General features: G+C 38.3%; 1 protein-coding gene and 1 pseudogene across 4 annotated transcripts in view; both read right to left on the bottom strand.

The window, feature by feature from the left end:
* COL8A1 (collagen type VIII alpha 1 chain) overlaps nt 1-15,113 on the bottom strand; it is a 162,205-nt gene that overhangs the window by 51,259 nt on the left and 95,833 nt on the right. For all 3 annotated transcript variants that reach the window (XM_081235620.1, XM_081235621.1, XM_081235622.1), the window contains one exon: nt 5,577-5,696. The gene's annotated coding sequence lies outside the window, so the exon portion shown is untranslated. The remainder of the gene's footprint in view (nt 1-5,576; nt 5,697-15,113) is intronic.
* Nucleotides 9,641-10,498, bottom strand: LOC308618157 (mitochondrial fission regulator 1-like; annotated as a pseudogene). Its single transcript has one exon. The product of its transcript is annotated as a mitochondrial fission regulator 1-like (transcript).

Here is a 15,113-nt window from a genome sequence, read left to right as displayed (position 1 = left end):
ATTCCATATATATGTGTTAGCATATGGTATTTGTTTTTCTCTTTCTGACTTACTTCACTCTGTATGACAGACTGTAGGTCCATCCACCTCACTACAAATAACTCAATTTTGTTTCTTTTTATGGCTGAGTAATATTTCATATGTATGTATATATATGCCACATCTTCCTTATCCATTCATCTGTTGATGGACACTTAGGGTGCTTCCATGTCCTGGCTATTGTAAATAGAGCTGCTATGAACATTGTGGTACATGACTCTTTTTGAAGTATGGTTTTCTCAGGGTATATGCCCAGTAGTGGGATTGCTGGGTCATATGGTAGTTCTAGTTTTAGTTTTTTAAGGAACCTCCACACTGTTCTCCATAGTGACTGTATCAATTTACATTCCCACCAACAGTGCAAGAGTGTTCCCTTTTCTCCACACCCTCTCCAGCATTTATTGTTTGTAGATTTTTTGATGATGGCCATTCTGACTGGTGTGAGGTGATACCTCATTGTAGTTTTGCTACAGTTGCTTCATTTGCAAATATTTTCTCCCATTCTGAGGGTTGTCTTTTCATCTTGTTTATGGTTTCCTTTGCTGTGCAAAAGCTTTCAAGTTTCATTAGGTCCCATTTGTTTATTTTTGTTTTTATTTCCATTTCTCTAGGAGGTGTGTCAAAAAGGATCTTGCTGTGATTTATGTCATAGAGTGTTCTTCCTATGTTTTCCTCTAAGAGTTTGATAGTGTCTGGCCTTACATTTAGGTCTTTGATCCATTTGGAGTTTATTTTTGTGTATGGTGTTAGGGAGTGTTCTAATTTCATTCTTTTACATATAGCTGTCCAGTTTTCCCAGCACCACTTATTGAAGAGGCTGTCTTTTCTCCATTGTATATTCTTGCCTCCTTTATCAACGATAAGGTGACCATATGTGCATGGGTTTATCTCTGGGCTTCCTATCCTGTTCCATTGATCTGTATTTCTGTTTTTATGCCAGTACCATACTGTCTTGATTCCTGTAGCTTTGTAGTATAGTCTGAAGTCAGGGAGCCTGATTATTGTTTTTTGATATATATATATTTTTCTCCTAAATATGAACCCATTTTTCCTGAGGACTTTCACTTAGATTTTTCAAAGCAGAAATAAGCTACTTCTTTAGGGATTATATATAAAATATCTTAAAGAGTTGGTGGGGGAATAAAATATACTCTATTTTATAATAAATTTATATATAGTTATTATTTTACATTGCCTATATCACCTAATAGTCCAATGTCTCATTCACTCATAATGTTTAATGGGAACACATTTTAAAATAAGGTGTGCTACAGAGTCATAAATATAATTTATAGTTCTTTCCAAGGTACTTTTTTTTTTTTTTTTTTTTTTTTGCCGTACACAGGCCTCTCACTGCTGTGGCCTCTCCCGCTGTGGAGCACAGGCTCCGGACGCGCAGGCTCAGCGGCCATGGCTCACGGGCCCAACCACTCCGCGACATGTGGGATCCTCCCAGATCGGGGCACGAACCCGCGTCCCCCGCATCAGCAGGCAGACTCTCAACCACTGCGCCACCAGGGAAGCCCCCCAAGGTACTTTTACTCTAAGCTTTTCAATCATTCTACAAGTATAAAATGAGACAATTTAATGAATGAGCAATTTGAGGCATCAACTAACAAAGTCTGACTTTTCTCCTGCCTATAAAAATGGGTAAGAATGACTGAATTATTGTTGCGAATCTACATTGCTCTATGTTTGACAGAGTCTTTGGAAATTGGTCTCAGCTACATCAAGACAGGTGTATAAAGAAGTCCAGGACTGTGAAATCCGTATTGTGGACTCTGAACAATGGAATCCTCTAGTCCAGCTCTGACCAACAGAAACAATGTGGGCCATGTATGTGACTTTACATTTTCTGGCAGTCACATTAAAAAAGTTAAAGAAACAGGTGAGATTAATTTTAATAATATAGTTTATTTAACTCAAGATATCAAAAATATTATCATTTTGATGTGGAATCAATATAAAAATATTAATGAGATAGCTTACATTATTTTTTTTGTTCAAGGTCTTAGAAATTCTGTGTGTAAATTTACAGTCAAGTACATGTCAATTGGGACTAGCCACATTTCAAGTGCTATATCACCCCATGTGGCTCATGGCTACCATATTGGACAGCCCAGCTTTGGAGGTGCCATAGCATGGCAGTGTGGCGTAGAGAAAAGGAAACAAAGACCAGCTTGGAATCCTCATATATGTCTGTTCCTGGCTCTGACATTTGATATTGAGATGACTGTGAACAATTGATTTAGTGTCTCTGGGTCTTAGGAGGCTATTAGTAAGGTTAAATAATATATCATATTTGAAAGTGCTGTGTAAGATCATAAAGCACCATGCATGTGTAAGGCATTATAACCCCCTTTTGTTGTAGATTTACTCTCATGACTTGGACAAGGCCACATTCCCAGTTGGTAGGAGAATCAAGGATAGAATCTGGGGCTTCTGACTTCTAGCCATCTGCTTCAACTATCGGCTGTTCCTAACTTGCTGGCTTAAAAATAAAACCCAAACGTTTTCGTTTTTAAAAAATGAGGAAGGAAGAGAGTGGCAGCAAGAAGTAAATTCCATGTTAAATGGTTAGGGTCTTCTTGGCCACTGTCATAATGTTCTGCAGTAAAATTATACATACAGGATATTTATATACTTATATATCAGCATTACAACCATCAAGGATTGGACTTTATTGCTGTCATATAATACAAAACCCTACGTTCTTCAATGTTTCGAACAACTTCTAAATTGAAGTGTGGTTTCCCCACTCTATTTATCTCCAAAATGTAGTACAACCACAAGAAAGCCCTTCCACACTGGGCTTGATTAATAAAACAGATATGGATCAATTCAGCAGGTTTTCCATGGATATTTTTGGTTACAGATGTAGCTCATTAATCCACATGTGTGAGACACCATCTCTCTAGTGTGAATCCAAGAGACACATTAATCTCTGAACAGAAAGTGGAAATAATTCAGTTCAATTCACCATATTATTTAGTGCTTACTGTGTGTAAGACACATCAGGTATTTTAAGGAGCCAATGGAGCTTGTTTCTCTGATAAACGTCACTTAGAAATATGTTATTCAACTTGAGGAAAATATGGAATCTACCAAACTGTCTATGATATATGATTCAGGAATCTATATTTTCAGAAGGTATAAAGATGATCAGAAAGGAAATTCCAGATTATCCAAAAAATAATTTACAAACTTACATTCTTTACTTTTGGAGGGCATACAGAGGATTACTTATTATGATCTATTTCCCTAAATGTAAGTCTGTCATAGTTTTCATATTTAAATTTTTGGGTCATTTTCTACATTTGTTTCAAATGAATTTCTTCCTAGAACTTAAAAACCACATGATATATTTAGTTTTATACTATGTGAAATTAAGCATAAGCCAAGTTCATTTTCACTGAGAAGACATGCATTCAAATTCTTTGTTCCCTTTCGGTCAAAATTCCTCCTTAAAAATGACTTTCATCTGGTTATTTTTTACTAGAAAACTATCGGAATATAAGCTTCAGTTCTGACTGAATTGACTATGTTAAATAAATATAATTTTTATTTTCACTTGCTGAATCATTGCTGTTGACCACTGAATGAAATCGTTTATTGAACAACCTTTACATTTTCTTGCTTTTGCACCCTAGTTTAAAAACAAAGTTTAATTTTTTAAAAGTTCAATAAAATGTATTTTTGATATTTCCATCATAACTTTAAAAGCAGTTCCTTTCCTCTGCCCTATAATAACCACCTTCTGCATTTTTATGATTTAATTTAACATTATTATTGTAATTTTTTACTGGGTGAGCCCATCAATGCCCTTGGCAGCAAGATTTTGTTACAAGAAATCCAGAAGCAGCTGAGCTTTAGTTGGCTGCAACAGTTATACAGTTTCTCTGGATTGAGTTCAGAACCTTACCCTGACATTATGAATGTAACACACGTCATGCGTCCTCCTTCAGCTTCTCCAAAATATGTGATTGGCTTGAGTTCTATAACCTGTTGCTTAAATGAGCATATATTTTTTAATTCAGTGGTTTTGCATTATAAATATTTCATTTGGTTAACATCTGGCCTTGATAGAATTAGTGGTGCCCGTAGTAAAATGTGATACATTAGGAAAATGAATAATGTATTTGCATTTCTCCAGGAACTCTGAATGGATTAATTCTAGACAGGATGTGGTCACGTGCATTAACTATAGGGCTAGATGCTGTGTTTTTCTTTTTGTTCAAGTGCACCTCCAGCAAGAACACAAAAATCTGAGGAATCTTAACTATTCATTCTTTCAATTACTAAATAAAAGTATGTAGACTATAAAAAGCCATTGTACTATTAAATATTAGGAAACATTGAGTTGTGTGTCCAGAAGTCACACTTAAGACCAGGCAAGGGTAATATGCATAAGATGGCTGTGGATACTATGAGATAATGTCTACTCATCAGAAATGTATGGTATTTTTTTCTGTCGAAGTTCAAAAGTTAATGATGTACTTTATATTTTAATTGCTTCTACTGAGAGATCTGTTAAGGAATAAAAGAAATTCTGGCATGCTGTTATTATTTTTCACTGTTGATATATTCAATATTGTATATAAATGAAACCATATACATTATATCATGCTCTGTTTCATACATCCTAGATTGTCTTTAGGAAAATTTAATACATGGCACTTCAGTCATCTGAAAGGAATCATTTCTTTTTTTTTAACATCTTTATTGGAGTATAATTGCTTTACAATGGTGTGTTAGTTTCTGCTTTATAACAAAGTGAATCAGCTATATGTATACATATATCCCCATATCTCCTCCCTCTTAGTGTCTCCCTCCCACCCTCCCTATCCCACCCCTCTAGGTGGTCACAAAGCACCGAGCTGATCTCCCTGCACTATGTGGCTGCTTCCCACTAGCTATCTATTTTACATTTGGTAGTATAGGAATCATTTCTTCATTACAACTCATAAAACTGTAAAGTATCAGCCAGAAAAAAAATTGCCCCAATTAAGAGAAATTTGATGATGGTAGAAAAGCACATACAGACATGACTGAGAGATGATAAGATTATTTTAATTTTCCCATTTGCACTGGAATTATTTATTTTACAAATCTCCAGATCTTTTATTACTTAAAACCGTCTGCTGAATCATGAAAAGAAGCTTAAGTTAGCAATTTTCCTCTGCAAAATCTAGCTTCTAGCATCTGGTGAACACTTGGATATCTAGTCAGGTCCTATGGCAATGATTATTTTAAGACTCTATTCAACATGCCTGGGCTTAAAAATCAGCTCGAATCACACTCTGCACATGTATTTTACTCTCAGGGATTTAAAAACCTGGCATTAGTAGCGATGGTCTCAAGGCTTTTGCAGTGGAGATGAAGGTGGGAGACAGGATCTGCAGGCAGGCCGGGTACCCCAGGGTCTGCCAACAGCCCCTCTCTCCCGAACAGCGACAGTGATTCCACCACCGCAGATGCCGTGCCTGTGGACCACCAGCCCCCAGGCCACCGCGCCCTCAATGGCTGCTCACACTTACATATAGACTCGGCCCGCCTGCGGAATCGAGGACTACCGTCCTTTCTTGTGCCTTCCTGTGGCACGTCTGGGGCTGGTTTCTGTCTCTTCACCCGACGCTACTCCACTTCCGGAACAGCTTCTGAAGTAGAAAAAAAAAGAGGATACTTTTACTCAATTGGAAAGACAACAAGAAGCTGGATTATTATCAAAGTGTATTGTTTTGGGATCATAGGAGAAATTACATTCCAGCAATGTATAAAGACACACTTCAGTAAAAGATGCTGTTATTGACCAAAATGTAAGTGCACGTTTAGTTGATATTAGAGGTCTTTGTATGCTGATTAGGAGAGAGAATAATTATTTGTATTTCTGTGTATGCAAATATGCACTTATTTGTTTTTACACATATACTATATATAGCTTTTGTCCAAATAAACCTTTTTTTTAAGTATACAGTTATTGCTTTTCATGGTTATATTATGTGCTAGGTTCCCATTAATTTAATTTCCATTAATACAGGTTACAGATACTTTAGAAAGGATGTGGGCAGTTGCTACAGAGGAAGGAAATTTATGAGGAAGTAATACCTCAGGGAAAAAAGTTAGGTTTATTTAAGAGAAGTGATCTCTGCCATTAACACATTTCCATCCAATTTGCATACAGTAGTATTTGAGTTAGAAATTATTCTCTATTATGTATCAAATCAGGTCTGGTAGAACTTTAATTCAGCAATACTTTCAGGTTTTCCTCTGAGCTTTTGATGTAATTTAGTTGAGTATGCTTTATAAACCATGTGTAATTTAGACTTTTTACGAGTCATATGGGACTTCTCCCCATTTAAACTGAATTTCAGAAATTTAACTCTGTGTTTTGCATAATAGATAGTCTCTATTTTGTTTTGGTATATTTCACAGAGACTTGTTTAGGAAATATTATTTATATTTGTTGTTCAAAAAAGATTTAAACAGGGAAGCTTTGGACACTTAGATAAATAAAAAGATTTGAAAGCCAGGATTGGTCGATTAGGAAATAAGTGCAGAATTGGGTGTCTAATTTAGAATTTCTGCAATGTGATATAAGTGATGTATTCTAGAGCAGTATTATTCAGTAAAACTTTCTGTGATAAAGGAAATGTTCTTGTTTTGCACTGTTCAATATGGTAGCCACTAGCAACAAATGGCTATTTAAGCACTTCAAATGTGACTAGTACATTTGAGGAACTGAATTTTTAGTTTTATTTAATTTTAATTAGTTTGGATTTAAATATCCACTTGTGGGTAATGGCTACTATATTGGAGAGTATAGTTCTGGACTTTACCTGTATTCTGTGTTCAACACAAAATGAAGAACTACTTGAATGGTTCTAGCTGCTGAATGTCTATAAAACATGAGTGTACTCAAACACAAGGCCCAACCTCTGACGTGTACTCGGGCCTGAAGGGTGGACCCAGCAGCATTCTGAACTTTGGCTCAACTTGTGGATATTCAGACATAAATAAAGTTTGGGCTAACCATAGGTGATTTGAGAAACTTTTGTCTCTGGAAAGCCATGGAATCTCAAATCATCTCTCGTAATAAAGTTCAGATGGTAAATGGACTCAAGGGCTTGACTTTTCCAGTCCATTGCTTGTATGGTATGAATAGCAAGTAGTGGAAACAGATATGGAGGAGATGCTCCACACACATAGCTGCCTCCATGAAAAAGCAACTCTCCAGATTCAGACTAGATCACAGGAACAGGCTGGTAAATACTTTTGTGCCTCTACCCAAATCATCCTTCACTAAATATTCATTGAGCACTACTATGTGCAAGGCACAATGCTTAGTGCTGGAGATAAAATGTTGAAAAAAACAAAAAAGATATGACCCCCACCCTCATGGTGATTAACTGCATTAGACAATAAGATTTTTTCCAATGTTTTCTTCCTCCAATTTTTTTTTTCTGGATATGGTGAAAATAAAATAGGAGAAGGATACACAGGATAAATAGAAACACTGAAGATCACGATTATGTGTGTGTCATACATCTTATTCAATTTAGTTCTTTCTGCACAGCTTTCACAGTTCCATAATCAGAAGACAAAACCAGTTTTTGAAATGCACTATTGAAAACAGAGAAAATAACTGAAAAGATCTCCACTTAAATTTTTAGAGCATGAGATGACCATCATCATTTAGCATTTATTGAGTTTTTACAATATATGTTTACAAGGAGTTCTTTCCTCTCTATTAGCCAGAAGAATATCGTTTAAAATAATTACTAATTAAATGCTGTTATAGGAGGACACCTTTTTGCTTTGTCATTCAGGACACTGTAAGAAAGAGTGCTACAATCACATTTATGAAATGAATCAAATTTTCAATATTTGAGCACCATCGCAACACCTGATGGGAACTACTAGCTACACAGACCAAATGTAGCTCATTGCATTTCAGTTCATTTTGGAAGAGTGAACCAGAAATGTGGCAAAGTACGAAGCAAGAACTATTTAGTCACACTTCTTTTTTTTCCCCTCCACACAGCAACTATATAATTAAATGTATGGCTAACCTGAATTTTTAGATGAGTTTTCCAATGTATCACTGATGGAAATTTAAAGATGAAAATGATTAAGAATTATATTAAATGAATGCAGCCAGAATACATAGTACTTAAAGTATTTAAAGACCATAAAGTCATTTCTCCCAATATAGTAACTGATAATGTCCTTGATTTTGTAGACACACACTTTGAAAATAATTTTTTAAAATGAATTACAAAGCAATGGAAGAAATCACAAAGAAGAAGAAAGATTAATGTAAGTACTTAAAAACCAGTTGCTTACTAAAAACATTATAAACGACTTAAAAGGTGAAGTGGAATTTGTTTTATTCTTTAAAATGTTTTGTACCCTATGGAAGTTTGAAAACATAGTCACAAATTCTTTGGCCCTCCTCTGTGTTCCCTCCCATTGAATGTGGAAGAGCTTGTGACTGCTTTGACCCATAGAGCACAGCAGAGGTGACACTATGTAACTTCTGAGTCTGGGTCATAAAAGACCAGGAAGTTGCTGCCTTGTTTCTGGAATATTGTCTTTTGGAATTCTGAGCCTCCAGTTAAGAAGTCTGAGTACCCTGAGGCCACCGTGCAGAAGCAGCCACATTTAGGTGCTCCAGCTGGCAATTCCAGCGGAGCTCAGCCTTCCTTCTATCCCTGCCATGGCACTAAGCATACAAGTAAAGTCATTTGAGGCCCTTCAGGTCAGCCAATCTACCAGGTGAATAAGCCATGAGAGAGAAAAAGCTCCCAGCTGAGACCCATAAAATTGTGAGATACAATAAAATGTTGGTTGTTTTAAAGCCACTACATTTTGATGTGGCTTGTTATGCAGCAACAGAAAACTGGAGCATACCTGCTTGTACATGTGATATTTTTACAATAAAAATTGAAAAATTGAATGCAGAAGTCACTCTGGGAATTTGTCTGCAAAAATTGACAAAGACAGTCTTAATACCCTTCCTAGAGAAAGAGCTCTTACAGATCACCAAGAAAAAAATACTAACACCATATTAAAGAATGAGCACTTATATGAACATAAAATTCACAAAAGAAAAAAAGGCTAAAAACCATGTAAAAAATGTTCAACCTCATTAGTAAGTAAAGGAAATGTGAATTAAACAATTAAATTAAAATTTTGGTTATCAAATTGGCAAAGATAAAAAAAATATTAAATATTGGTTTGGGTAAAGTGGGAGTATACACTGCACAAACTTTATGGAAAATAAATTAATATTACATGTCCAGAGTTTAATACAATAAAGTTGGTCATTCACTTAGGCCCTGTTTTCACCCAGGGACAAGAAAAAAACAGAAACTTCTATCTCACCCTTTAAACTGGGGCATTCCAACCTATACAATTAGCTGCAACATGTCTCAGCTCAAAACAGGCCTTAGCTTCTGCTAAGTTTGAAATATGGAAAACATATAATGCGGCTCTTCTCTTTTAGTCCAAGCTTTTGGCAAGACTGTTGCAGATTTCTAATTGAGAGGCAGAAACATCTGCGTGAGGAAGGCAGCTATTGAAGGAATTCCGGGAGCAGGAGACTGAGTTTGCAGAGCTCAGTGCCATCAGTTTCCTCTTCTACCAATATCTTCTTCCTTCAGAGTAAACTCAGAGATAAGGAAGGCAGGGTCTTCCTCCTTCAATGAACTCGGGTTCAGATCTTGGCTCTGCTTCATCCGGTGAAAGTCCTTCAGGACACCCATCATGTCTGCAAAGCTGCTGGCCTGGGACAGAGAGAGACACAGTAGCTTTGTGTTCTGGTTTGCAAATATCAGGGCTGGCAGAACAAATCAGGAGGACTGATGGAAGCTCAGAGAGTCTACCTGGGTCTCCTCGGCGATGTCACTAACGGCGAAGGAGGTTGTAAAGTGGAATGAAGATCCAAAACAAGGTAAGCAGGGAGAGACCTTTGAACTTTCTGGAGATAAGAAATCTGTTGTTAATGAAGCCGAAACTGCATCAGCCACCATGATGTTAGCAATCTGGCTGCGCAGGTGGCGCAGCTCATCCTGCAGCTCCATAGGCGGCTTAGGGCCGGCAGGGCTTCTTCGAGGCCAGGAGCCTCTTCTCCATCTCCTGCAGGCTGGGCCCTGAGGCATTGCGCTGCCTGACAATCAGGGGGCTGGGCTTCCAGGGGCTCCTCAGGGGCCGTGTATGCTTCTGACCCGGGCAGAAGGCTCTGCTTCATCTATAGCATCCAGGCGATGTGAGCCAGGGTAGGGACTCGGGGCACAGCCCCCAGACCCAGGTCAGAGATGTTGGGGAGTGCCTCCAAGGATTCCGGGGGACATGGCTTCAGCCACAGGTTGGTACCCATCCTTCTCACTACACTTCGAACAGCCCCCTGCGGCTTGTTTTGCTAGACTGAGATGGTCACATTGGCTTCCATTCCCCGCATTTCAACTGGCTCCTGCACTTGAAGGGCAAGGCGGCCACAGGGCAGCTCTGGGGGCTTGGGTAGGCTGGAGGCTGACTCTTTCACCTCAGGCCGTCTCAAGGAACACCAGGCTTCTCCTCCTCAGAGCCCCGCTCTGGCCTCACTCCCCTCACGGCTCCTCCTACCACAGCGGCGCCCAGACTCAACCGCCCTCACTTCCCCTCCACATTTCCTTATTAACAACTCTTCCATGGTTCCAGTTGCATTAAAAAAGTACCTACTGTTACTCCACTCTTCTTACAGCAGATGTGGTGAACTTTGAAAGAGTAAGTCAGATCATGCCGTTTACCCGCTTAACAGCCCCTCTCTCACATCCAGTAGCGCCCCATAGCACTTAGATCGGACCTAAACTGCTTTCCCAGCTTCCAGGCCCCGTATGATTCTTACCTTGCCTACCTCCCGATTTAGCCCCCTCTCCCCCTTGCCCTTTATTCTCCAGCCACACTGGCCTTCTCCTTATGAGAAACATTGTGCTCGTCCCCACTTTCAGGCCTCTGCTCTTCCCGTGCCTGGAATGTTCTTCCTCCAGAACCCTGCATGGCTGGGCTCTTCACTATTTAAATCTCAGCTTACATGTCACTTCCTCAGAGAGCTTTTCCTTGACCGTCTGATCTAAAGTCAGCCACTCATTTTCATGTATCTCTAATCTAATTCTCTTTCATCGCACAGTAGCCCCGATACGTTCCCTACTTAATCATACATTTTATTCATTCGTACATTCATTCAACACCAACCCTTCCTATCTCCCCACTCCTCTCAAGAGCAGGGAACTTGTTTGTTTTGTTCACTGTAACATCCCTTGCAGTTGGAACAAGGATGGGCACGTGGTAGCTGATCCATAAATATTTGCTGGATGCCTTGCAAATACTTCTTGTACTTTTGAAACAAGACCAGACATTGTAAATTATGTGGGCATTTTTCAGAGCTTTAATGGTTCTGATTAAAGTACACTGCTTCAATTTCAAACAAAAGAAAAACCCACAAACAAAATGACAACAACGTAAAATTATTTCAGTAGTGTGATGAGAGCTCCCCTGTCAAATCAGATGCTTTCAAAACTAGACCACCAGTCAACAGGCTCTTTGCTTTGAATTGAAGAATGTGCACCTCCCACCAATATTTTTCATGTTGCTGAACATGTGATTTATTTACTGGGTAAGGAGTAAACCTTAGTGAAAGACTCCCCTTTCAGCTCTGAAAGTGCTGAAAACAGGGTTTCATCTTTTGAGGCTGGTTTAAAACAAACCTCTGGAATGGGGAGATGTCTTAATTGCCCCATTGAGTAGATGAGATTTAAAGGTGTTCCTCTTGGTGTCATTCACTCTGGAACTGCAGGAACCTTAGCGGCTGGGTCTCAGTGGCCAACTATGACCACAAGATTCTACAGTAATGAGATCTGTTTCTATAAAATTCATGAGAAAAATCTGAATTGCTATTTATAGATATGCCACACCATTTCAGAAATGATATAACATTCAGACACTCAAGCTCAAGTTTTGATATGTTCCAACATAGCCTATCCCCACCAGTTGTGAACTTCCTCCGCAGCCAGGCAGGCCGCATTCTTATGATTCTTGAAGGGATGGGAAATACACATTTATTAAACACATCCTTTGGGCCAGTCTCTTTGCTAATTGTGTTATCTGTATGGTCTTGTTTAATCCTTAAAACTGTGCAACAAGTGAGTAAAGGTCATCAGAAGACAGATCCTATTCTCTCACACAATATTAAAGAAGATTGGTCAATTAGGAATCGGCAAAACAAAGGAACTGTTTATTCTTATCCCACTGACATTATCCCAGGGTTTAGTTTCAAGTTTTTCAAAGGGCACTGTATTTTACTGAACTGATTCATGGCAGTTGTCTGGAGCATGGAAAATGTTCATTGATTTAACAATGTTATTAAATTGGGCACAAGATTTCACAGGAACTGTGTATTTGAGTTGTTTAGAAATGCCAGGGCTTTAGAAGGACAGTTAGGTGAGGTACCTTGAGGATTCTGGAAGCTATTCTTACAGTCCCATGGAGTGGCGCATCTGATTTGGTTTCATTAATAATATTTGGAGAGCCGGAGCAAGGGGTGGACAGGCTATTTCCTTTTCTCCACCCATCCGAAGGAACGCCTTCATCCTTCAGCTGATTTTTATAAAAACTTAAGGTTGTATGTCTCAAATAAAACTAGGATTGTGAAATTCCATATCTACTGAAACCGGGTTAATTCTGAATTAATGACTAAATCCTGATAAACTAGGAGAGAGGAAAAAAATCTCCTAAGGTTGTACTAAGCCACTACTGAGGGTCTGGATTGTGGATAACTGGCCTACTTTTAAGTACATTGCAGTTAGAGAGACACTCATTTTCCTTTATTTTTTAATTTATTAAAAAAAATTTTTGGCTGTGTTGGGTCTTCGTTGCTGTGTGTGGGCTTTTCTCTAGTTGCGGTGAGCGAGGGCTACTCTTCGTTGTGGTGCGCAGGCTTCTCATTGCGGTGGCTTCTCTTGTGGAGCACCGGCTCTAAGCATGCGGGCTTCAGTAGTTGTAGCACGTGGGCTCAGTAGTTGTGGCTCGCGGGCTCTAGAGCGCAGGCTCAGCAGTTGTGGCACACGGGCTTAGTTGCGCCACGGCATGTGGGATCTTCCTGGACCAGGGCTCGAACCCGTGTTCCCTGCATTGGCAGCTGGATTCTTAACCACTGCGCCACTGGGGAAGCCCTCATTTTCCTTTATTTTTAAGACCCATATTATGGTCACACAGTTCAAAGGAGCCAAGTATAAATGAACTGGTAGAAGAAAGGATTGAAAAGATCTAAAGATCTAAAGTATATCTGAAATTCCTACCTGTTTGGAATAAGGAAGGATGAAGTGAGAAATAAATTAACACTTCAATATGCAAATAAGTCTGAGAAATAGTGACTTTAGTTTAGAAAACTGGAGAGCAGAAGCTTCAATGGTTGGAATCTAAAATTAGGCCTTCATAATGCAAGTTAAGAAGAGATAATTGAGAGGAAGAAGTCAATGAGATTTTCATTCTAGGTACATCCTCTTGACACTCTTCCAATTGCGAGAAATATATCAAACGTTTCCTAGAAGTTCCTCATCTTTGCTGAGAAATTGTAGCCCTTTTCAAATGAAACTGTTAGATAACTTTCAGACAGGATAAAATAGTAAGAACATAATGGTGATTCAAGGTGTGGTCAGAGATCTTCTAAACAACAGAGTTCAGGAAGAAGACTAAGGCTATGTTTTTATATATAGTCAAGGAGAATCTAATATGGAGTCTCTTTTCAGTTATCCAGATATTTTGCATTATACAGCAATGTTTAAATTGAACCAACAAGTGCAAAGTAAGTGAATTCCTTTGTTTGGACTGACTATATTTTGACATCCTTGCATTCAATCACCTTAGCATTTGCATTATGATCCATTAGTATATTCATCCATATAATTAAATAATTGAGTAATTGATTAATTAAACACTGTACCTCATCTAAGATGACCTGTGAAGCAATTTGTTCTGGGCAAGTTTAAGAAAAATGCTTTGGGTGTGTAAAATTTGATTTGGTTTCACCTCCAGTTAAAAGTGGATTTATTCTTATCGAAGACTAATTGATGATACTGATTCAGTAACAGCTAACTAATTAAAATGATGCCCCCAAATAATCATTTTATGTACCTTTGAAATAAGTGTGAAAAACTTCAAGTGTATCTTAGTAGTCACTTGTCTGTGGAATAACTTTGATGCAGAACATGGTAGAAGGAAGCAGGAAGGAGAAAAAATGTGCTGTGTGTGTTTGGGATATGGTCAATGTTCTGAAATACTCCAGAATCTTCACAGAGAAAGACTGCAGCTAGACTCTTGGGACATCAGAACGTGGTTGAGCTCCATTTTTGATGGGAAAATATTGACTTCAATGTTTCTGATGATAGTTTTTTTTTTTGCACTTGAATGTGATGGTTCCTCTTACCCCTATAACAATCAAACATATTGTCCATAATCCAAGGTCAAGTTGGATTTCCAGGGAGAGCCTTCACAAAAAAATTGCCCTAAATTAAGCCATAACCCAGTAGCAATAGTAATAGTTATTACTTATTGAGGATGTCTTACTTGACAAGTTCTGTGCTAAGTATATTTACATATATATTATATTATTTAATCCTTACCATGATTCTACAATAAAGCAATCTTCTTATATTTAAGATCTTTTAATAAAATTTTAAATTAACTCATACACACACGTATATACATTTTGAAGATAGAGCTTATGTTTTGCTCCCCTTTCTCTCCTCAGCACACAGTGAGTGGCTCATAATTGGTACCTAGAAAATATTTGTTGAATTAAATGAAATGTCACTTCCTGTGCTTTTCCTGAGGGGGGGGTTTTATCAATCATTTTGTCCTTTGATGTAACTCTGGAGACACTCAGGGATGAACAGGCACTGGAAATTTTTAACCCAGCTAAGAAACGTGGGTCGACTTGTCTCTGTCCTCTTGGGTCACTGAGGAAGGCTGGCATAAAGTAAGGTTGAAGGAAGATTGTGGAGGGATTGGTGGGAAGGGAAAAATATTAATTCTGGTGA

This window comes from Mesoplodon bidens (assembly GCF_964165515.1).
Source record: "Mesoplodon bidens genome assembly, chromosome: 5".
Classification (NCBI taxonomy): Eukaryota; Metazoa; Chordata; class Mammalia; order Artiodactyla; family Ziphiidae; genus Mesoplodon; species Mesoplodon bidens.
Note: the sequence above shows the minus strand (reverse complement) of the source record. Positions and strands in the feature narration are given on the sequence as shown.